Genomic DNA, 25,978 nt, shown 5'->3' with positions numbered 1-25,978 from the left:
ACAGAGAGAGAGAGAGCTGAAGGTATTCATAGGACAGAGATTGCCGCTAGAGAAAGTGGCATTAGTGAGAGTATTGATTGTGGTCAATGTGTATACCCACAGGATTGTGGCTTGTGAGAGCACCGGAAGGACACGGTGTGTAGTGAAATTGCTGCTAGAGAGAGTGGCTTTAGTGAGAACATTGATTGTGGTCAATGTGTATACCCACAGGATTGTGGCTTGTGTGAGCACTGATTGAGGTCAGTGTGTAATGGTAAATGATCAGAACTGCTCCCTTCACTATGAGAAGGAGGGTAGAATAGTCTGGGCCTAAGTTATCGCGAGACTATAAGGTATGAGTGTGGTGTGGACTATGGAATTCCTTAGTAAATAGTGAGTATTCCTAGTAATCCCGATAGATTTAGTGGTGGTTTAGAGGATCTAAGCTTGTATATTGCTAATTCCCCATCCTCAGGTAGGTACCCAGGTGCCTTGGTAAGTAGGTCCTGAGGAGGGAGGTGGTTACGTTTCGGCTGGGTTGGTGGTGTCTTGGTGAGCTGATTCTATCTGGTCTGAAAATCCAGTCGTTACACAAGCCCAGGGCCAAAAACTCATGGGACCCCCATGCATAGCCAGGTTGTTTTGTGATAGCTAATTTTGATGTTGCCTCAATAGGTTTTGGGCCCTTGCCTGTCGTGGGCACTAGGCCTATCCAAGCAAGTGAGGTACCATTTTTCTTGGGAGACTTTGGGGAATGTGGGGTAGGGGCATTATTGTCGACCCACGCACGTTCTAGAACTTTCCACCAAAGAAATGTGTGCAAAAGGTGTTTTTTTTTTTACAACTCTTTAGGTTTGCAAGGCATTCTGAGTAACAGAACCTGGTGTGAGCCAGTCAAGTCACCCCATCCTGGATTTCCCTGGGTGTCTAGTTTAAAAAAATATATAGGTTTGCTAGGTTTCCCTAGATGCCGGCAGAGCTAGGGTTCAAAATCTACAGCTAGACACTTTGCAAAAAAAGAGTCAGTTTTCACTGTGAGAATGTGGTGTGTCTACGCTGCGTTTTGGGCAGTTTCCTGTAGCGGGCACTAGGCCTACCCATGCAAGTGAGGGGCTATTTTTCTCTGAAGACTTTGGAGAACGCGGGTGGGTGGAATTTTGTGGATCCACGCAGATTCCAGAACTTTCCACGACAGAAATGTCAGGAAAATGTGTTTCTTTGGACAATTTTTTAGGTTTGCAAGGGATTCTGGGTAACAGAACCTGGTGAGTTACCCCATCCTGGATTACTCTGTTTGTCTAGTTTTTAAAAATGTACAGCTTTGCTAGGTTTCCCTATGTGCCGGTTGCGCTAAGGCCCAAAATCTACAGGTAGGCATATTGCTAAAAAGAAATCTGTGACCTAGTCAGTTTTCTGCCGTGCTGGGAAGTAATATTAGGGGTTGGACTGCCCCGATATGCCCTCAAGGGGGCAGAAACATTGTGGCTATTTTTTGGGGGGTGGGGACATTGGGATTCCCATTCTTCGCAGCCACCACCCCAATGCATTAAAAATGCCAGCGTAATCGCTGGCATCTAGCGGGCTTTTCCCCCCCGGAGGGGGGGGGGGGGGCAGAAAGGTAATTGTTGAGGGGTGGGGATATTGGCATGCCCCATCCTAATTAATAATTGCCTAAAAAAATCACTGGTGTCTAGTGGGCTTTTTGCACCCCTGGTCGGGCGATTGGGGGCTACTGCCCCCGGGGTGGCAGGAAGGCTGTAACTTTTGTGGACATGTGGGTGGGGGCATGGGTATGCTTGTTTTGGTCAGCCCCCTCCCTAAATAAAATTTGCTCAAAAAAATCCCTGGCATCTAGTGGGCTTTTTGCCCCCCCTAGTGGGGCAGAATGTCCACTAGATGCTAGGCAGTATTTTGGCCAAATTTTAATTAGGGTAGGGCTGCCCAAAACGGGCATGCCATATGCCCCATTCCTAATTAAAATTTACCCCAAAAATCCCTGATGTCAATTGGGCTTTTTGCCCCCCAGGGGGGGGGCAAAAAGACTGTAATTTTTGTGGGGGAGGGGTGAGGGCATTGGCATGCCCATTTTGGGCAGCCCCCACCCTAATCCAGATTTGCCCTAAAAAATACTTGGTGTCTAGTGGGCTTTTTGCCCTCCTGGGGGGCAGAAAGGCTGTCATTTTGTGGGGGGGGTGGGGGCATGGGCATGCCCATATTGGGCAGCTCCCGCCACAAATTATAATTAAAATAAATCTCTGGTATCTAGTGGGCTTTCTGCCCCCAGGGGAGCACTGTAATCTTTGTGGCCAGGGGGTGGGGGTATTGGCATGCCCGTTTTGGGCAGCACCCACACTAATATCATTTGGTAATAAAAATCCCTGGTGTATAGTGGGCTTTTTGCCACCCTGGAGGGACAGATTGGGAATCTGCTGCCCCATCTGCCCCCCAGGGTGGCAGGAAGGCTGTAAATTTTGCAGGGGTGGGGGCATAGACATGCTCTTTAAGGGCAGCCCCACCCTAATAATACATGCATCACAAAATAAACCCCTGGCGTCTAGTGGACTTTTTGCACCCCAGGGGGCAGATTGGGGGCTAATGTCCCTATCTGCCCCCCAGGGGGAGCAAAAAGACTAAACTATGCCAAATGTATTTGGGGGAGCAAAGGCCCTTGCCCAAGGGGCTGCTCCCTTTCCCTGGTGTCTGGTGGGTGGATCCCTATTTCTCCCCTTTCCAATGATACCTCTCCCGTCTTTCGACGTGCCCCGGGGGCTGAGATAACCCCATAGCACATAAAAAGTGAAACTGAAATGAGCCTAAAGGTTAATTTCAGTTTTGGTTTCTGTGCAATGACGATAGTGCGAAATGCGCGCTGATCGTCATTGTACACAAACCAGGAGGGGGGGGGGGCCCTCCCCAGCTCCTGAGGCTTTGGGTGAGAGAGAGAAATCCCTCTGCTGTCTTCAGCCGAGAGATGTTGTGCCCCTGTGCTCATGACGGAATGGTTCCGTCATGAGCACAGGAGAACCGATGCTCATAACGGAACCATTCCGTCATGAGCATTGACGGGGTTAATACTAATTTTTGAGTTTTCCATGTATGTTATATTCGTTTGCCTAATTTCAAAATGTGTCATACTTGTTGGACTGTAATTTTGACATGAACGGTTTCCTATAAAGAATCCTCTCGTCGAGATTTCTGTACCTCATAGGGTGCTTGTTTCATTGTGATGAATTGTAGGTGTTGATGTGTGGTAATGATCAGCATCTTTATCTAGTGTTTTATATTAAGGTATATTGTGCTGCTTTATCAAATCACCTCAAAGGGTTCTTTATAAGGATAGGGTGTAAATAGATCATTTATAATACTGAGCAAAATAGTTTTCGACTTTTTGCTCTTTAAATGCTGCATATTTGGGCATACACTTTAAACCATTTGTCATGGTATTCTCTTAACTATATATTTGTGTTGATTTCAAATTGCACTGAAATATGTCAAAACAAACGCAGACTGTTTGACTTTTCTTGTCAAAGCAAATACAACAAGCACAAAGCACTGCTGTGTTCTCCTTGGATGCATTCAAAAATAGTCTTTTAGAAATCAGTGTTATATTTTTTAGAGTTTACTGTTCAGATGCAGGTGACTAGAAGTAACCATTCCCACTGATCAAGTTAAACAATGCAAATGAAGCAAACAGCGTTTGTATTATGATCTTTATTAATCTTTTTCAAAGCCAGCATTGACATAGTCATTATGTACCAATTGACTCAATTTGCCTCACGTTGAATAATAAAACATGAATTTCTCTGTGGGGTCGGAGGAGTTGTGTATATATAAAATATACTTTCTCATTCATCTACCCTCTTCCGCTAATTTGAGGCAGTCCCATTTCTACTTCATCCACTACGCATAATGAAAAAGCAGTGATTCATGCCTCTTCAATCAGTGGCAGACTTCACTGTGATTGAAGTCATTCTGCACTTTCACAAGGAGTACATCCACACTCAAACTAATTCCTTTTACATGCCAGGGATTTCTATTGCAATGTGCGCTTTATGAGAACAAAAAGGTTTTTGCGTTCAGGCTGAGGGCCTAGGAGGTTTCCCAACAATACAGTTTTCAAACTAACTCCATGTAAAGCAAAACATGCATTCCCAAAGCCAAATGATGGTTGTCGATGTTAGGTCCATTTGCTTTGCCAGTGCTTGTTTTATATTTGACGTTTGAAAAATAGTGACCAGCTCATCCATAACAGTTACAGCAGCTACTGCCCTCTTCTGATTTTGCTTGCATACTAATAGGTTTCGTTTTCACAGAAGGAACTGGAATATTCAGCTACACTTTGTGAAATGAGGCAAATGTAACTAACATAATACAATTATAATGTCCTTAATATGTAGCTACTTTCCTCTTTCAGGACTATAGTCACTTATGGCCGCAGTAATCCACAGGAGGGAAATACTTCTGAATTCCATTGTGATGTGCAGTAATCTAAGACATAGATCCCAGCAGGAGAGGAGAGATTAGAAAGGTCACAAATGAACACAAAGTGCAAAGGTACAAATGAAGTGACTACTAAGCTGCATTGTCTGTCCACCAGTGCTGGGTTAAACAGATGTGAAGTTGTAGAGTCTTCCAGATAATACCAAAACCTTTCCCTTTTTTGTATAATAGGAGCACTCAATGGGTATGATTCTGGCACAGAAACGCTATTATTTTAATCAGTTCAACCCGTAACTTACAAAAGTGGTCTCTAACTTCACGTCTTGTTCTTCTACAGGCCAAATGGATCTTTGCAACCATTTTAGAATGGAGCACAAGTAAAAAAACATTTCAATAATCATTGCCAATTATGTTCCATCAATGATGAGAATTTTGATTTTGCTTGCATACTAACCGGTTTCGGTTTCGCATAACCTACTGCAATATACAACTACACTTTGTGAAATGAGACAAATGTAACTAACATAATACAATTATAGTGTGCTTAAAATGTAGCTACTTTCCTCTTTCAGGAATATAGTGCCTTATGGCTGCAGTAATCTACAGGGGGGAAATACATCTGAATTCCATTGTAATGTGAAGTAATCTCGGAATATAGATCCCAGCAGGAGAGTAGAGATTAGAAAGGTCACAAATTAACACAAAGTACAAAGGTACAAATGAAGTGACAACTAAGCTGCTTTGTCTGACCATCAGTGCTGGGGTAAGCAGATGTAGGGTTATAGAGTCTTCCAGATAATACCCAAAACATTCTCTTTTTTGTATAATAGGGGCACTCAATGAGTATGATTCTGGCATGGAAACGTTATTTATCAGTTCAACCTGTAAGTTACAAAGGTGGTCTCCAACTCCACGTCGTGTTCTCCTTCAGGCGAAATGGATCTTTTAAACCATTTTATAATGGAGCATAAGTCAAAGACCATTCAATAACCATTGTCAATTTTGTTCCATCAACGATGAGAATTTTTTATTTGTTTGAAAAACATTTATTTATCGGGCCTGATTCCTGCATGGCCGCCACAACAGACATGAGTTATAAGAATTATGACAATATATGGAGCAATAAGAGAGAGGAGCTTATAAAAATCTGGGGGCACTGGTGAAATTCTATTTTTGTATTCTACATGAAGAACAGAGTGATTTGTTTTGATAAATGAAAGAAAATTAGAGTTTTAAGGATCTAAAATACATGAGTTGAAACAATTCTGACATTCTATGATTCATTATGAGATATCCCAATAACGACAAGAGAAGAACAGTGAAACTTTACTTTGGAAGAATAATAGAGCCATTTAGTTGAATAAATAAAATCAAGTGACGTTTTGAGGCTCCATAAAATTTAGTTTATATGAATATGAGATTGTTACTTTATAAGCGTGGGGTTGGGATTAACACTTTTATACCAAATAAAATATCATATGTGAAGTAATATTTTAATTAAATCATATACGCTTTATAATAGTATATGAGGTACAAGAGGGGAATAGGTGACCATAAAAGAGAAATACAACATGCATGATAGCAACATGTCCGCTATATATAACGCTGTTGTAAAACGCATGCACAATAGGAAATTGATTTAAAAGGAGGGGCAGTCAGTTTGGCGTCCTTTCCATAATGCCAGAAACCTGATCACAAATACAGGATACCAAAGGTCCAAATGAAAGAAATTAAATGTGAATATATGATTCACTGATGGTATTGACTTTACAATATTTTATGTAGCCTTAATTTTGAGACCAGTGAATTTAAACCATATGTGAGAAGTCGTGGTCTTCTGGAGTTTTTAAAATTACAATTTAAGGCCTGTGCATTCAGAAGGTTATTTTTTTAATTGATTCACTGAATATGAACAGTCCGTTGTCTCATGCCCAGTTGTGACCTAATATTCGGGCAGTATTTATTGATGGATGATTAGCGAACTTGCTCTACCTCCATCCACTGAGAAAACAGTATGTTATAGATAAAAATTAAATCACTTTACTAAATGTGGATGGATAGGGGCAAATACTAAAGTTTAATAGCATTACCACATATCGAGTTTTAGTGCATTTTCCATACATCGCTATTTTCGAGAAAACTTCACATCACAGTATAAACTTGAGAAATGCAATAAGTTGCATGTTTAAGCAATAAGGGTTAGTGATTAAAATGACTGACTCATGACTCTAATTTTAACAGAATGAGGGGAAATACATTTACAAAGAACCCCTCTATCAAGTGAGCCCAATAAAAATGAGGAACCAAGTGAAATGTGGCCTCCTATGTATCCGATTTAGAGAAACAACAAGGATTTTTTTAGTAACTATACCCCTACATTGGAAATTGAGGTAAGGATCTCTGTGATTTCTGAGAAATGTGAGAAATAGGAACAAATTATTATTATACCTGATCTATGCAAATATAACCTTATATTCCTTATGTAGGTCTGACAGTAAATCAAGGACAGGAAAGTGAAAAGCATTATGCTACAAATCAGTATGAGGTTCAATGAACGTCTGGAGGTAGTACGATAAACAGGATACTATGGGGCAAATGTAGGTAGGCATTTGCGAATCGCAAACAGTGCTTTGGTATGTAGGTACATATTAGCAAAATAAGGAATCGCAAAAATTGTGATTCCTTATTTTGCTCAAGCATTTAAGGAATCGCAATTTTGCGATTCGTTAAATGCTATGTAGGAGTGAATTTTAAACTGCAATTGTGGCTTAAGGAATCGCAAAATACCACCTACTCCAAGTATATGGTATTTTGTGATTTCCTTTCAAAATGCATTTCTTTTAAAAATTGAAAGTGCCACGTGGCGCACAGACATGCACTTCGAGGCACATTCCAGGGGTGCAACAGGTGTCCTTTGGACACCCTGGCACTCTTGGAATTGCGATTCTCAAATTGCGATTTTCTCATAGAAAATCGCACTTTGAGAATGTATCCCCATTCATTCCTATGGGCCTCTTAGTCCATAGGAATGAATGAGACACTCATTCCTTAATTGCGGTTCGCAAATTGCGAACCGCAATTAAGGAATGTTAGAGATTTGCAAAAAAATTGCAAATTATTACCTACATTCCATTATGCTATTCTCAAATAGCGATTCCTTAAAAATCGCTATTTGGGAATCGCAAAATGGAAATTACCTACATATGCCCCTATGACATGTAGAGTAAATATATCTGTTTATTAACCTTGTTTTGGTAAGGTGTGATGTGATTAGCGTAAAATAAAATAGAACTGTTTCCCTTTTGGGAAAAGAGCAATAGCTATATTCCCACACAAGGGAGGATACTGTCAAATAAACAAAGGGATAGGAAAAAAGTCCTGTTCCTTGAGGCATTTTTATTATATGTATATGGACAGTAAGATGTGAATGGTTTAAATGAAATGAAAACAAAATTTAAAAAAAACTAAAAGGATTTAAGTAAACAGATAAATAGGATGACTGAGAGGTAGGACTCATAAAATATCATTTATTGATGATCATGTGGTGTAAGGAGCATTGTATTTTTTTTAAAAAAAGTATTGACCACTAATCAAGAGTGAGTTTTGGTAGATTTATTGAGATGCATACATTTTACAAACGTTTGTGAATATATGTATGCGGACATATAATGTAATATTTGTTAATAGGGAAAATCCATACACTGAGCCTGTTTATGTAATATTGTCTTGCAAGCATTGTAGATTGGATAAAAACTTTGAATATCATTTTTTCATTTATTTTCTAGGTAAATTAATATCTTAAATAAATTGTTTGTGCTAAAGAAGCTGTAGTGAGTCATTATAAATAACAGGTGAAATGCAGCATTAACTTGTGACAAATATTTGGGTGTTTGTATGATCTTCTGATGAGTGTTTATATGTTTGATATATTTAGGGATATTGTTATCCATAACTATTTATAGAAGATAATCTCTTGTACATGAATTTATGATTTCAAAATGTGAAGTTTTTTTAATGTAACATTGTTTACATATGTTTAATTTCTATATACTAATGTGTAATAAACTGGATAATTTTACATAATACAGTGGTCAGTGTTTAGAGTGTGCGGATATACATTAAAAGATAAAAGACAAAATGTCCTCTTTTTTATTAAAAATATAAGAGATATATTTATCAATCTTGTGAATCAATGTGCGGATAACAGAAGGGATTCTTATTTGTTCTGATTAACTTTGAGACCCTGCCCCTTCTGGAATAGGACAGTATGCCTCCCAATTTTGTGGAGATAGGCCATCCTAAGCCAATGAGGAAGGATCGTTTAATGGTCTGCTTCTTCTTCGTCCGTTCGCACGATAAACGTCCAAGGTTGGCAAGGTTCTATCAATAGGTTGTCTACTTAGTTGCTAGCATTCATGTGCTTTATATTCACCCTGAGTCCCCACGAGAACCTTGCAGTCTAAACTATTAGCTATTCATCACTCCACTGTGTAACGACAAACTATTCTAAAGCAGAAACATTTTAATTGTAACTTTTGGAATTAAGTCATGCGATTCACGTCTTCACGCAGGCACATTTGTTTAATATATTGCTTACCATTCATTATGTGAATATTGGTACCTAGAAACTAACTAAATAAGATGAAAACATGTAGTTTAGGAAAGGAGGAAATGCATTGTTATAGTCAGTAAATTCTTCGAAGATGAATTATTTATTTATTTAATATAGCACAGTTCAGCATCTTCCTAAAAAGCATATATTATTAAAGAAGAAAATGAGTGGAAAGGCAATGAAATAGGTAGAGAAAATAAAAGAGGCCTAGTCAAACTAGCAATGTAATTATGGTAGAAATTAGTGCCTACTATTAAATTAGGCTACACATTCAATTTGCACATTTAAGAAAAGGTATGTTTTCCTACATGTTTATACTTTAAACATTTTCACAGTAACAAGTTGTATTATCAGCCAAATTTTCCAGCTCTATCAATCCCTCCATCTAATGGTTATCTTAACCATCATACACGTTTGTGTTCCATGTGAGTATGTTTCATAGTGCACATTCATCATCAGTTGAGTCTTATCTCTTTCTTTTCAAGCCTATGAATTCCAGTGACTTCATGTGATCATTATTCATTATTCGCCTCACACCTAAATCCTTTTCATATAACTTTCTTTGCATCTTTGGCTGTCTTTTGTGTATAATATATCTACAGCTCACAAATAAAGCATAAAGAAAGTTTAGACCTGCCCTATAATTATTATTGACATTAGTATAGATTTCAAAATCCCTTTTTCCTGCGATTTATAATCAATTTCCAATTGTTTAAACTCTTTTCCCAAAATGTTCAAAAATATTTGGGGCCTCATTACAATGTCATTCGGAAAGGCTCCGAACGGCATTCGGTTTGTCCAAATCTGTGTTGGAACCTGGGTTTCCGACCGGCTCAGAAACATTTCCGACCAACTGTTGGACTTGGCCCTTTTTGCAGGGTCATCCCTGAACTTTTTGCCTTCCTCCTTTATGTTTTCTGACCTGCTGTTGGCTGTTTTATGATTCTGGGCACTTTACCACTGCTGATCAGTGCTAAAGTGCATATGCTCTCCCTATGGTAAATTGATATATGGATTAGTGACTCCATGATTGGCTGATTTAGTTTACTTGTCAGACCCTAGTACAGTGCACTAAGTATACCAAGGGCTTGTAAATCTAAATGCTGCTGGTAGGCTTGCAGCACTGGTTGTGCCACCCACAGAGCAGCCTTGTAAAACGTGTCTCAGGTCTGCCATTGCAGAGCCTGTGTGCAGTCTGGTACTGCCATGCACCCACTTTTCAGTCCCTAAACCTTCCCTTTTCTTCATATCAGACACCCCTATGGTAGGCCCAAGGGCAGGGTGCATTGTACGTATACGGTAGGACAAGCCCTGATGTGTGCGGCATGTCCTAATAGTGAATTACAGCCATTTTTGTTTTTTCACTATTGCAAGGCTACCTGTTCCCCATAGGCCAGAATGGGCAGTTTGATTATTACATCTTATAATCCTAACTGACTCAGGGGACATGGTGGAAATTCGAGTTTAGGATGCCTGAACTCAGAATGATAAAATACATATTTTAGTGAAGTTGGTTTTAACATTCTGTGTTTGAAAATACCACTTTTAGAACATAGGTATTTTCTTGTCTAACCATTCCAGCCTGCCTCTGCTAGGTTGTGTATTCATTGTATGGAGATTGAGTGGGGGATACCAGGAGACAGGGTGAGTCAGCACAGGGCTGAATAGAGAGATGTGCATCTAGATGGGAGGGAGGAGTTGCACCTGGGACCTGAATAGGGCTGTACCTTCCCTCCACAATGCTGGCTCCACCTCCTGTGGTGCATCTGATGTGCCTGCCCTGCACTGTGAAAGGAAAGAAGGAGTCATGTAAACAGAGTGTTCCAGGACTGACCAGAACTTGTTTGGACTAGGCAAAGGCCTCTCTGCCTTCAGAGAACAAAGAGAAACTGTATATAAAAGAGGGGATCCAGACCCCAGAACTTTAGATCACTACTGGGATACTAGAAAAAACCTTTGCTGAGGAGATGAACCAGAGAGACTGAGGAGAGACTGTCCCTAAGCTGAAGTGCTGCTAGGGGGACTGGCCTGCAGTGGTTGCCTGACTGTCAAAGAGAGGAGAGAGGAACTTTGTGTGTACTTTCATCACCTTGTGAAGGATCTCCAAGGGTTTGAGATTGAACTTGCCTCCTGCTATAGTCTCAGGGACAACAGACTTCAACCACCAGCTCCCCAAGAGTTCTTTGGAAGTGCCTGCAGTTGTGTTGGGCTTTCTGAGGGACTGCTTGTTGAAAGGAGCTGGAATCCAGGAAGAAGCATGTTGCCGCCGCTGCCGTCACATCACTGAACAAAGGTGTCACCGCTGTAGCTGTCGCATCGCATCGCAGAAGCGTCCCGCATCGCCGGAGAAGAGTGTCGCCGCCGTAGCTGCTGCCACCACACCACTTAACAAGGATGACGCCACTATAGCTGTCGCATCACATCAAAGAAAACGTCTCGCATCACCGGAGAAGAGTGCTGCAGCCACTGTCGTCGCATCACTGAAAAAGGGTGTTGCTACTGCAGTTGTCGCATCGCCTCGCCGGAGCGTCCTGCATCACCGGAGAATCATGTTGCAGGGCCTGTCGCTGCTCAGAGAAATTGTTGAGTCGCCGCACAGCCGTCGGGTGTGCACGCATCGTATCACATCATGCAGAAGACACCATCTTTGTTTTCATCGCACCAGATCTTCATCGCATCACGGCGATGCGAGCCGCATCGCTACAGAAGAGCAGTAAGAAACCGATGCATGCCCGTCCCTGCGAGTAAGGGACCAACGCATCACCGTCCCTGTACCACTTTCATTGTATAGCGTTACGCATCCAAAGGTACATTGAACTCAAAGTTTCGCATTTTAACATCTAAAGACAACTAAGCTAATTCTACCTTATTAAGTACAGTATTGTGGATTTTTGTTGTTTGTGGTCTTGTGATAAGTCTATATAAAGAATACTTATTTTTTATATAAAACCTGTGTGGTGTCCATCTGTAGTGTTGTCACTTGATTACTGTACTTGTTCACAAATGCTTTGCACACTGCCACTGAGATAAGCCTGTCTGCTCGTACGAAGCTACCAAGGGGGTGAGCAGGGGTTATTTTAGGAGTGTACCCCCTTTCCCTGACTATACGCACGAGTCCCTGTTTGTCACAGGTACCTGCCTATGCCAACTAGAGACCCCCAAATCTAACACCAACTGATTACAATGGTAGGTAACCGTTCGGTCCTTCTGACTCGGTTCTGACCGGCATTCGGAGAAACTGAATCGACTGGAGCTGACTTGTACAGCTCTATGGACCATGTTTCTGACGGACAGATTATGATGTCGGAATCGGACATCCATTCCGACTCGGTTAGTCCAACACAGATTGGCTGTCAGAAAATTACTTTGGGGGCCCTAGAAGCCATCCCTTTATCAGGAGGCATCTGGTTGGGGCCCATGGAGGTACCAATGGGACCCCTCTTTGCAACCATGCACAGTGTAGCAAACACCATGGGGTGCCCTGGATAGGGTGCAAGGTTTTCCAGAACCATCCCTTTTTTTAAATGGGAGCCCGTGTAGTCGATCGGAACACAGATTCCCACTGAAGTCAATGAAAGTCAGAACGCAAAGTGTTTGGAACCATTGTAATCAGTCAGTCGGACTACACAAACCTGAGTCAGTCAGAAACCATCCCAACACCGAGTCGGTCGGAAAGCTTTCTGACCGACAAAGTATTAAGTCCCTTTATGTTTCCAATTTGTGATCTGAATCTGAAATGCTCTTTGCATGGCCTTCTATTTCCTTACTATCATCAGGTATGTATGTGCAGCAGTGCCTTAATTTGAGCATTTTGCAGACCCTGCACTTTTCTGCAAGTAAGATGTCTAGTGTAAGTTGGTCTTGAAGTACAATTATTCAGTGTTAATAATAAGCTAAGCTCCAAAAGTGCTTGTTTCCATTTTGTCAAATACAGTTGCTGACTTTCTGATCTTTTTGTCATTTAAAATAATGTCTACAGGTGGAATGATTGCTCCAAACATGTCTCCTATTAAACCTGTTCCAGATTTTGCATTTTATTTTTGTTTTGTTAATGCGTCTATGCTTTTCACATGATATATTTTAGAAATTTGTATACTTAAATAACAAATACCCTTCCAAACAGTTGGCAACAACAAATAAGCATTTAGTCCACTGATGTAGTGGACTCCAGGAATTGCATTCTCTTCCCCCTACACTATTTGCCAAGTTTCCCCTATTAGTTCAAATTTGTGCTCACAACTACTGATTCCTACAGGTCTATTTCGCTTGGGTGTCCTTCTTGTGTAAACTCACATTTTTCTCTTGTGTCTGCTTTCTAATCTTAATTTATGGTAAACCATCTTCTTTCTAAATTAATAATTTTCCTTTTTCTAAGCATTTTGTAAAACATTGCTACTTCTATCACTAATTCAGGTTATGTTAGTGTACCTTTCATCTGAAGCCATTAGGTATATTTTCTAAGCCTGGGCAGTGAACTCCTCTCTGCTCGCAGAGTCTGCAGAGTTTTCCACACCCCATTTTATGCAGAGCTGGCGGAGTTCCAAAAATGTAGCAGAGTTTTTTCCTCACTCATGCTCGTCAACATCAAGTTGGTGAGCGAGAGCAACGAAAGCCCACCCCCTGCAGAAAGTTTTCTTGCTGCGCTGCCCTATGTCAAAACATCATGAATGAAGCACGCATGCCAACATGATACATGAAAATTGTTTAACCGGAAATAGATGATGAAGCCAGTTTCCTTTTGAACACAAATTGTGGACCAAAAAAATATATTGGTCAAGACACATGTCACACGACTGCCACTTATCAACAGACATGCTACTCCAGATCTGATGTAGACAGGCGCTAAGAGATCTCCAGAGAAAATTGTGTTGTCACATAGAGTATATTCCACATCAAAACCACCAGGCTTGCAATAACTTAACCTGAACTCTATTAGAATTTGCATCTTCTTGAAGGATTGTCAGCATGGCACACATTCATCCCACTCACACAGAATATTGCATGTCATTCCTGACATCCATATGTAATTCAGCCCACTCACAAGGTGTGGTCAGCAATTGACTGGACTAAGTATGTGTACATATTCAAGCTCACAATAGTCAATGGCATCCTTGTATAGATGCCACAATAATACCAGTTATGCGGCATAGGTGGCATTACACTTGTCATCTGAAATGAACAGTAGTCTGGTCAGAGAGCCTGTGGTTTAATTGTGGCCTCACATTTAATTTACAGTCTTAAATAAGATTAGTTGTGTTGACCTCTTGATATTGTCTACTCATAAGATGTCACAGTTCAGATTCTACTAGTTATTGATCAGATCATCACTCAGAGTATGGAACACTTTCATCAGAGTTGTACTGACAGAAGAGTCGCAAGAAAAATGTCATGCCTGACCTAAGCAACCACTTTTTCTCAGATGTTAAATGCTGCACTGGCTATTTCTTATGGTATTGAGGCTAAGTATGACCACAAAGATAAAAACTGTGTCAGCCTGCCAAATTGCAGGTAAGTGTGAACCTGATTGGTGATTGACACACAACCAAGGGCAGCTCTGATGGTCATTTTGCAGTGTATGTTTGGTACATGTAGCACACAGTATATCTACCCAGTGGTGCAAACCTAGTGAGAAATGTAGTATGTGGTTTTAAGTACAATAATGGCAAGTACTTATACACTTTACAAAGGAACAAATTGCAATACCACCACAAGGTTTTCACTCTAATGTGCCTTTGATATAAGACAACTGGACATCAGTTACATATGCACATACTGTTGCAAGGTCAATGATTGTAGCACAGCAAACATTAATTTATGGATGCCAACCTGAATTTTTAACTGCCAATCTGAATAGCTTGCACCATTTACATATTCTTTAAAAGTTTTCTACTGGTTGTTATAACAACATTGTACATCTTGTGATCACTTCCACCATGCACTGGTCACTCCATTCATGGACAAAGTAGCACCATGAATGCAGAACATGAAATGTGAATTTATTGAGACAAAAAACTAAGGAGCAAGGTCCACCTGGCATGCCACAAACCAAAAACCACTTACAGTGAGGATGAGGCTGTGGATGTCCAGGCACAGTCCAGTGGGACTAAATACATGTCATGGGACATGTAGAGGAGAGGAATATTTCAGTGCGGGGGAATGTACAATTGCAGATATCCATAAACATCACATAGACAGTCCACAGATATATGAGATATCAACCAGTGCTCCAAAAAAAAGCAGGACAGTTAAATTTTGGGGTACACTGGGTAGTATAGGACAATAGAGACTTTGACCAAGTGGAAACAAGATATGCTACTGGGCAGTTTTTCTAACTACAAGAGTAAAATCAACATCGTCCTCCTCTGATGCATGTGCTGGTTCAGCTGACGATGGTTTAGAAAGTCCTGGAGCCAAAAAAGACACACACACACATCAGGGGCTGAAGATGTGGAAGGCAGGTTCCCAACAGCATTTCCCTGTGCCAACAGGTAAGGCAGCAATGCACTGAGCAGGATTTGCTGGTTTGCCAGCACAGCAGCTACATCACATTGGTAGGCAGCACATGTGGTGCAGTAGGAGTCCTGCTTCTTCCCAATGGACTCTGAAATGTTCTCGATGGCCCCAGCCTGTTTTTAACCACAATGGTGCCACTTGTGCACGGCGTTTGCTTGTGCTTCTGCTGCATGACAGCATCAATGTATTTCAGGGACCAGTACAAGCTAAGGAGCGGAGAGTCAGTGCCTCTGCCGTGCTTTGCACTGCCCTAATTGGAGCTGAAGCACTGACGGACTCCCTCTAGAGTGGCTGCCATGGTCTCCATCCCTATCTGCACCTCTTCTGCCAACTGACTCTACACTTCAACAACATGTTGTTCAAATACATTTGGCCTGTCCTGTAAGTTCCGGTGGTTCAGATGGGGTGGGAAGTGGTGTATGACAGGTGTCAGAAAGGTCATGTGGAGCCTCCGCAATGCACCTTGTCCTTCTTGTGACCGGAGAGGGGTGGATGGATTCAAATAGTTGATGAAGGATGTCTTGATCCATGCTTGGCTCACTGTCACCCTCCACATGATCTTCTTACAGGACAGGTTGCTGCTCAGGAGTAGGTGTTGCATGCTCTGAAATGTGACACAATATAGGTTTATGCTCATGTTTGACAGCTGTTCTCAAGAGTCTACATGGTTGGGTTTCATGTCATCATTTCATAGCTTACATTGTAGGTCAACAGAGCAAAGTTCATGCAACAGCAATAAATGTAAATTTGAGGTAATGAATTTACCATATCTATTTGGTTCTGATTTGATTCCTCTCCCATAGCACATGACCAGACAGGCCTGCCATGGCCCAATATATGCACAGTTGCATCATGGTGCAAGGGTGCATGCCTTGCAGGGCCTCAGTGCACCTCTCAACGTCATTCCTGGTGTGGTGTTAGAATGTGACCCACTCCCATGTTTGTAAGATCTAAACAATTTTGGAATGCTTCAGATTCAGGTGCATATTTACAAGCCCCTTGCACCACCAGGTGGAACACTTTCCACATTTTGATATTCATGCACTGTTGGCGCAAGAGGTTTGTAAACAAGCACCTCATTGTTTTTTGTGTGGGCACACCCACAGCAACACCCATGGAGCACCCCATCACACATTTTTTACATGAAAGTGTCACATGTTTACAAGGCCATGAAAAGTAACACAAATTGTCTTCACGTAGACTTGTTAAAATGCCGCAGAACAATGTACCGCTGGTACATCCCTCAATTTGTGTACCAGCAGCACATTGCTGATACAGGGCCTTAAAAAATGAGGAGCATACTTTGTGAACCCCTTGTGCCAGTGATACTTTACTGTTGACCTGGACATTGGTGACATACCAGCCACATAAGGGCCTTGTGATTAGGCCATATAGTTTTTCTATGGCTCCCTATGTTTTACATGAACTTGTGAAAACTGTCAATTAACAAATGTGACCAGATACCAGACTTCTCTCCACACACTGTTGACAACCAGATCCCACATATCTTGAAATATGCCTAGTACCAAAAGAGTATGCATAGACCTAACAAGACACCTATATGGCACCCAATGTTAGTTGGCTGTGGTTAAAGTAATTTCTCTGATGGAAAGGGTTTTGACAACGTAAAATTCATGTAGCCTGGTATTACACATAGCAGGAGTAAGTCTTTACAATAGTGCTGGTAGTCAAAGATATTACATAACACAAATGGAACCAATAATGCCGGGTGTTCTTTGCGCTCTTTGCACTTTTTGAGATCGATTTGAATTGTGCGACTGTTATTGAGTAAATAATAACGAATTTTTAAAACTTGTAAATATTTTAATTGCCAGATCTTAATTTGAGCACTTACCTTGGCGCGAGAATCGCGTTGCCCAAGGCTACTTCCCCACCTGCCTAGCTGACATAGCGCAGCTGCTATCAGGCGCTAGTCACTTACTTTAGCCACTTTAGTCGCCATCTTGGGCAGGGGAAGGCTGAAGGTCTAGATGATCGCTTCTCCCGCCCTCCCAGGATACAAAAGGGTGCATCCCTTTCTCTTCGAGGTATTTGTCAAATTTCACCCCTGAGGTGGAAGCCGGGGGTTCTTTGCGCTCTTTGCACTTTTTGAGATCGATTTGAATTGTGCGACTGTTATTGAGTAAATAATAACGAATTTTTAAAACTTGTAAATATTTTAATTTTCAGATCTTAATTTGAGCACTTACCTTGGCGCGAGAATCGCATCGCCCAAGGTTGCTTCCCCACCTGCCTAGCTGACATAGCGCCGCTGCTATCAGGCGCTAGTCACTTACTTTAGCCACTTTAGTCGCCATCTTGGGCAGGGGAAGGCTGGCGGTCTAGATGATCGCTTCTCCCACCCTCCTCCCACCCCTCATCGTGGATAAAAACATCAGACCCGTCCGTCCGCGCAGCGGGTGGGCGCAGCGGGCGCGCCAAAGGCAAGCCCGTCTGCGCCCGTCCGCGACCATATAGGACCAGGGGCCACCCCCCTGATCAACGCCGAGCAGAATGCGGTACGCCTATACGGTATGATTCCCTTTCCCTAAAAAACCTAATGCCTCCCACGAAAGATCTCTGTCGGCACTCAGTTCACCCGAGTACAACCACCGGTACCTGTTCACATTGCAAGTTCCTACTTACTAGCTTTAGGGGCAATTCCCATACTGCCAAACCTTATAAAATGTTCCTTTTAAACTGCCGCTCACTTACAAAACATGCTGTTCAAATGTCACTCCTTTTAGAAGACACTAGCCCTGATGCTATATTTCTGACAGAGACCTGGCTTAAAGACGCGTCTGACCCGGACATTACTTCCCTTATGCAACTGGGATACATACTTCAGATGGTGGACAGACCGGAGGGTAGAGGAGGAGGCCTAGGCATTCTTTTTAAAAACCACTACCATTGCAGGACCAGCCCGGCCACAATATCTAATAGTGAGAGTATGCACTTTGCTCTGGACTTTTCACCCACCGCCACCTTCTCAGGTATTCTTATTTATCGTCCCCCTAACCAAATGGGAGAGTTTCTTGACTCGCTTCAATCTGAAGTTGCAGAGTTAGTGGTCATCAGACCTCACTTCTCCTTATTAGGAGACATTAACATCCATCTGGATGACCCAAACAACCCAGCGGCCAAATCTCTGCTGGACAATCTGGCGGCTCTCCATATCACACAGAAGGGCTTTGAACCCACACATGAAAAAGGTCACCTCCTAGACGGGGTATTCAGTAACGACCATAGACTCGAGGTAGGGACTCCTTTGCCCCTCACATGGACAGACCACCATCTGATTCCTATACAGTGGCTGCCAGTTACATCGGCCCTAGCCCTCCCTCGTACCATCCTACAAGGGAGAGAATGGACAAAACTCTCCATTGACCAGTGGATCAAGTCTCTGTCCCCCGCCCCTTCCCAAGCTGAGGCTGACCCTTCGTCTCTTGATGATATTTATACCAACTGGATGCGTATGGCCCTGGACTCTATTGCACCCCAGAAAGCCCTTAAAGAGAAGACCAAATCAAGGGATTCACCCTGGTACACCCCCAAACTTAAAGAATTAAAAAGAGTTTGTAGGAAGCTTGAAAGAACTTGGAGGGAATCCCGCAGCAATTTAGATAAAACTAACCATCATGAAGCAATCAAAAAATATAAAGCAGAGATTAGATGTACAAAATCCTCTTACTTTGAAGAAAAAATCTTTACTGCCTCCAACTCACCTAGAGAAATTTTTAAAATAGCAAAATTCCTTATTGACACTCCTCCTATTCCCCTTGACCCCAGCAAAGCTCAGACTCGTTGTGATAATCAGGTTGAATATTTTTATAAGAAATTACAGAATATTTCTTCTGCATTTGACTCACCCAATTTGGCCTATGATGAAGGTACCACCTCACCATACACTACGCCCCACAAATTGGATGAGTTCCCTCTGCTAAAAGAAGATTCTCTTGATCTCCTCATGCGGAAAGTCTAATCTGGGTCACCCACTGATCCCGCCCCCCCTTGCCACCTAGTAAAGATCGCAGATACTATTAGACCTGTCATCCTTAATATCTTAAATACCTCCATCACCACAGGATCAGTCCCCTCTGCGTGGAAATGTGCCCAAGTTAGAGCGCTATTGAAAAAACCCACCTTGGACCCAGATAACATGGCCAATTATCAACCAATTTCATTACTTCCTTGGGTTAGTAAACTACTAGAAAAACATATCAATGCCTCCATTACACAATTTCTGGAAAATAATCATCTGTTCCATGACTCCCAAGCAGGTTAGGAACTGAGGCTGCCCTTTTGACGGTAACTGAGTTGGCTAGGAAACAGATGGATCAAGGCGGCACCACAGCAATTATGTTGCTCGACCTCAGTGCCGCCTTCGACACTGTCAACACCAGCATCCTTCTCCACCGCATACGCCAAATAGGAATTTCAGGGAAGGCCATGCACTGGCTTCAGTCCTTTCTGGAGAATCGTTCCTTTGAGGTAGTAGAGGGCACCACCCACTCAAAAATCTGGCCCCTTGACCAAGGTGTGCCCCAGGGCTCTGTCCTGAGCCCACCCTTTTTAATATTTATATGCAACCACTTGCTGACAAAGTGCATTTGTTCGGTCTAGACATAGTGACCTATGCCGACGATACACAATTGGTTGTATCCATGAACCAGTCCAATACCTCCCCCTCTAATCTCAGTAATTGCTTGGTAGCGGTCACCCAGTGGATGGCCACCTCGCACCTGAAGCTCAACGGCGAGAAAACGGAGCTCATGATCTTGGGCAATTCAATTAATTCTAGCCCTCTGCCGGACTGGCCCCCATGCATGGGCATCCCGCCCCAACCAAAGACCCAAATAAAGAGCTTGGGCATTTGGCTGGACGCAAATTTAAACTTCACACAGCAAGCAACCATTTTGTCCGCCACTTGCTTTGGCCTTATGCGCATGCTTAGGAAAGTGCTGCCACTCCTTCCCTCTCAAGCCCGTAGAATAATGGTGCAAGCCATTATCTTGTCCCGCCTGGACTACGGGAACTCTTTATACATCGGGGCCCCTGCCTCTACAACAAGGAAGCTTCAGGTTACTCAAAATGCGACAGCCCGCCTTTTGCTGGGCCTCAACCGGCGGGAATCAGGCACAGCGGCTCTGAAGAAACTTCACTGGCTTCCCATCAAGGCCAGAGTATTGTTCAAATCTATGTGCATAATGCACAAGGCCATGTGGAAGACCGCACCTGCAATGATCTGTTCTTTAGCGACCCCCTACCTCCCCCACAGATCACTGCGATCTAGCACAGCATTCCTGGCCACCATGAACAAAATCAAACGTACCAGATGGGGCGGGCGCTCTTTCTCTTGGAACGCCGCCAAGGCTTGGAACTCCTTGCCTACTACCCTTCGCAGCGAATCTAACCTCCTGAAATTCCGGAAGGATCTGAAAACTCTTCTTTTTATCTAATCTTGCTCTTTTCTGTTCACACCAGTTTGACTATACTCAGCGCTACGAGGCCTCCGGGTTGTTTGCGCTTAACAAAACACAATTAATATTAATAATAATAAATGTCAAAAGGATTACAATTAAAATGAACAATAACAAATCATAGTTCACAAAAAGCAATTTAATCCATACAATACAATCATGTGCATATTACATAAAAATATTACATTAAAAATATTTTTGGAAAAACAGTTGTCGACGCAGCGTTTTGGTATTGTAATTAACAACTTCTTCAGGACAGTTTTTCTCGGTAGTAAGAAACATACAATTAAAATCTATTTTTGTTAAAAGCGTTCTGACATTTGATAAAAAAAAATTGACATTGAAGACATTGAGCATGCTGTTCACAAAAAGCATTTTTTTTTTGTTCCTTATTGATTAAACGTCTCTAATATATTTGACATGCCCACCAGCGTGAGTCACAAATAATTTAAACAATCAGATCCAAAGTATTACTAATCCTACTTAAGATAGTTATCTTTAAAGCATAATATCCTATCTCACATATGAAAATTTCAAACATGTAATCGACATACCTAAACACAGCAGATGTGATGATATCCTGCAATTTATTAACCACTTTTAGTAAAATAACATCTTTGGACTTAAAAACAAGAGAGGTAAATGATGACCTTCCCAAGAGTTTTCCACCTTTAATAAGGAACGAGATATGGAAAAAAGTAAAGATTTCATCTACTGATTACATTCAGATTATTTGCTGGAATGGCACAATATATACATTTTTGAAAATATATACAAAAGAAGTGCCTTAAAATGCAAGGTGTTCTATGTGTATATATGTACACTGTAACCAACGTAGAATGCTATATTCGGTGTGCTGAAAAAATATATATAGCCATGGAACTTAACTGTTCATGATATCGTGGCTATTTTACCCAAAGGTTACACATCACAGTTACCCGGACTTACCTAGTAAAACAGTAAATTCAACCACCACTGCTGGCGTGAATAGATTACTGGATCTTGAGCTGATGTGCTTGTGTGAGGGTGTGCCTGCCTGTTTATTAGGTCTTGAGGGTCCGCCTCGTCTGGCCTTTAAATTTGCCACCTATAAACAAATGGCGTTTCGTGCCAGTCATATATTCGTCATAAAACAGGTTCTATCGGACTGGTTGGCCTGTTTCTCACGTCATGCTAAGTAATCACTCCTTCTCTGTTTATTTGGAAAAAGCTGAGGCTATCTTTTATGAGTGATAGCCTTATTTAACAAATTGACCTAATACCTTAAGTTTAATCATTATACAGTTCCTGTGTCACATTCACTGTAACCCTGTCTGGTAAGGAACGAATGTTAGGACTCTCTTGCCCTTATGTAATATGTTCAGATAGACGGTATTTTCGGTTTACCTAAAGCCGCCCTGGGTAGTCTAGCCTGACCTTTACATTCAGTCATTTCTGTTGTTTAAACATCACCGCTGACCGAATTCGGTAACCGTTTAAATACTGGAAGTCTTGCGGTTGGTAGTATGGAACTATAAAGTTGTTTCAGTAAAAAGGCTATTTCGTCCCGTTCATAAATTTAATAGTATTGCTTTGCTACAATGAGCAAAATACCCATCAGAAAGTATTTTAACTTCAAAGCAATTGGGTGACAGGGATGTTAAGGTGCAAAAACAACAATTGATGGACAGAATGCAGAACAATGTCATACATTCACCCCAGTACAGAGATCTGGGCCTAAATCCATCGTTTTTTTGCACTCCACACCACCCCAGATCAGAAGGCCATATGCAAATCAGCCGTGTCCCTGTGCCTGTGTGATTGGTTCAGATGCTCCGTCCATCACTACCCCCTTTTGTACCGCTTTGTTCGCCATAAATTGGCAGGGTATGCTCAGACGTGAGTCCCTTGCTCACTTTTGCCACTGGATTCATTCAAGCCGGGCTGAAGATGGCTGAAATGACAGAAACCGGTCCACGGAAGCTTGTTTCTGGTCCAGAGAAGGCATGGCTTGGCAGTTCGGGCTGGACTGTTCCCATGAGGCATAGGGTCAGACTGATTTGCATATGGCCATGTCTGAACTGGGGTGGCAGAGTGGGCTAAAGAACGGTGATGGATTAATCCCAGATCTGTTGACTGGGTGTGAGTGTTTGATTGGTTCAGATGTTCCGTCCATCACCCCCCCCCCCTTTTGTACAGGGATGTTAAGGAGCTTGATCTGAATTATATTTTTACATATTCCGTAACAGTCCACTAATGCCTTGTTTATTTACGCTAGGCTAATGCAGATTTGTCATAACATTGCTCAGCCAATACGTTTTTTTCCATAACATTTCTTGCCGTTCGCTACAGTGGGTTTACTCATCTTACGCTTGGCTCTTGCGGTTTTTGTTAACTAACACTCGGCTCATGCGGTTTATGTCAAAGCATTTCTATACCACGTACCTGATACTCTCTAAGTGGCCTCCCTACTTGCAGTGTACAGCTTACGGGTCAGGAAAGAGAAAAGAAAGACCTGACCAGATCTTTTTAAGTACGTTTCTGTACCACGGGACTCAACCACGTGGGAAGCTGGGTTGGCCGTTTTTTTGTTTCTAAAGTTAAAGAGCAACTTTATTGATTGATGGCGGTCGGTAGTACTTTTATCCAGCCGTATCGCTTAAACATATGTCTCAAAAACAACATTGTGCGTGAGATACAAAAACCCTCATTGGGTGACTACACCTTCTGCATTTTTATAATGATGGAAGCAATAAAGTGACACAATATTAGATGCTGATGGACAATAATGTCCGCATAGACGAACCTTGTAAGGGGAACATATCTACTGCTGTAATACACAATAATTATGCCTATCTCATTAAATCGAATGTTCAAAGGTTGTTATTGTGAGCAACAATGATTAACTTTAAATGGGCAAGCCTTGTGCCCTTGGTCCTCATACCTCAAAATTGGCAAGTAACCTCACGAGATTATTCTAATAAATACAGTATACTCCTTTCCCATTTAGGAGTAACAATAAGACCGCAGGGGGGTCGAAAGGTCATTCATCCAAGTTGGTGACCTTTGCACTAATTAACATTTAAGAACAATCACTTGAAATACGCTGCGGTACACTATGCGCCTACGGAGCTCTCTTATTAGGAGCAGGTGCACTCTGCGTAACATATCACTTGTCAAAAGATCCAACTTGGTATCTATGTTCGAGAACCAAAGAGGGGCCTAAATTAGATGCTCCCATCCTCTTTACTGTTCAGTCCTTTACTAAATGTGTTCAGACGGGACATGAAGAATTGTTCGCGTTTTTTCCTTTTAGAATTAATGTCACCTCCCATTGCATTCATTTGTATTACTTCCAGACCACACCACTTCAAATCTTCAATTGTGTGGTGTTCATTGGTCCAGTGCTCAACAAGGGGGGCACCCTCTTTGTTAGTTCTAATCGCACCTCTCTGGATGTCTCACCTACGTATACTAGTTGGCATGGGCACATGATAAGATAGATGAGATTTTTGGTTCGGCAGTTGATACAAATTTTAATCTTTAAAGTGACTTTAAAAAGTATAGAGGGACCTTCTATGATGTTCTCACAGTTGCAGCAGCCTCTACAGGGGAAGGTGCCAGTAGGTAATGGGGCATTGTTAATGCAAGGTTGGTTATTGCCTATAGTTTCTCTATAGGTATGCACCAAACAATTTTTTATCGTGCGGTTGCACCTGAACGAGAACAAGGGTTTAAGTAGAGTTACGTTTTGCTTATTGGTAATAAGATGCAATTTTTATTTTATTTTGTTACTTACATTACTATAGTTAGTTTCAAATATTATTGGCCGAGTGGCTGCGTTATCCTTCTCATGTTTCTTCTCAAAGAGCAAATCTCTATTAAAATATTTGGCTCTCTTGTAGGCATGTTTAATCATCCGTTTAGGCTAAACTCTGTCCAGAAATTTTTGTGTAAACTTATCAGCATGTTTATTATAGTCTCTGGGGTGAGTAAAATTACTTTTAAGTCTTAAAAAGTGCCCGAAGGGAATATTGTCCTTTTGACAAGGTGGATGGTTGCTCCTGTAATGGAGCATGGTGTTTCTGTCCCTTGGTTTAGTAAACAGCTCAACATTAAGTGCTCCTTCCACATGTTTTATAATGACATCTAAGAATTCACATTCCGTCCTGCTACTCTGGGATGTAAATTTAAGATTCACGCCTCCCATATTCAAGCATTGTATGAACTCGGCTAAGTTTTCAGATGTTGCAGTCAAGATAAAAAACACATCATCGATGTATCTTGACCATTGGGAGATGTTCTCATAAAAAAAGGACCGCCATATTAAAAATGTGGGTTTCTTCAAATTGAGAGACATACAAACAGGCCAGGCTGGGAGCACATGTATCTCCCATGCTGGTCCCTTCGATCTGTTTGTAGAATTCTTTATTGAATAAAAATACATTATTTTTAAGCACTATCGTTACACAGTCAACTATAAAGTTCTCATGGGAAGTCAATTCCGGGTCTTCCATCCGAAAGAGGGACTCAACCATACTGATTGTATTATCTTGTGGGATATTCGTGTAAAGTGCCTCGATATCAAGAGTCACTAACAATTGAGTTTTTGGATTAAAATCAAGGCACTCCACTTTCTGGATGATTGATGTTGTGTCCTTGAGGTACGTTTTCTGCTTTATTACTAATGGTTGTAGAAACACATTGGTATATTTACTTATAGGCTCTGTCAATGAATTAATACTAGACACTATAGGTCTCATTGAGGGATCATATAAATTCTTAAGCACTTTGGGAAGGCCATATAGTGTGGGAATGGCCGGATTTTTATTATGAAGAAAATTGAATTCTTCGTTACATATAATCTCGTCATCTTTGGCTAAACTCAGCATAATTTTAATATTATTTGCTAGCACTATCCACTCTTCTCTGCTTGACTTCTGATAGTGTTCTTTGTTATGCAGGAGGGCATACA

This window comes from Lissotriton vulgaris, chromosome 3_1 (genome assembly GCF_964263255.1).
Source record: "Lissotriton vulgaris chromosome 3_1, aLisVul1.2, whole genome shotgun sequence".
In the NCBI taxonomy this organism is placed as follows: domain Eukaryota; kingdom Metazoa; phylum Chordata; class Amphibia; order Caudata; family Salamandridae; genus Lissotriton; species Lissotriton vulgaris.
Note: the sequence above shows the minus strand (reverse complement) of the source record.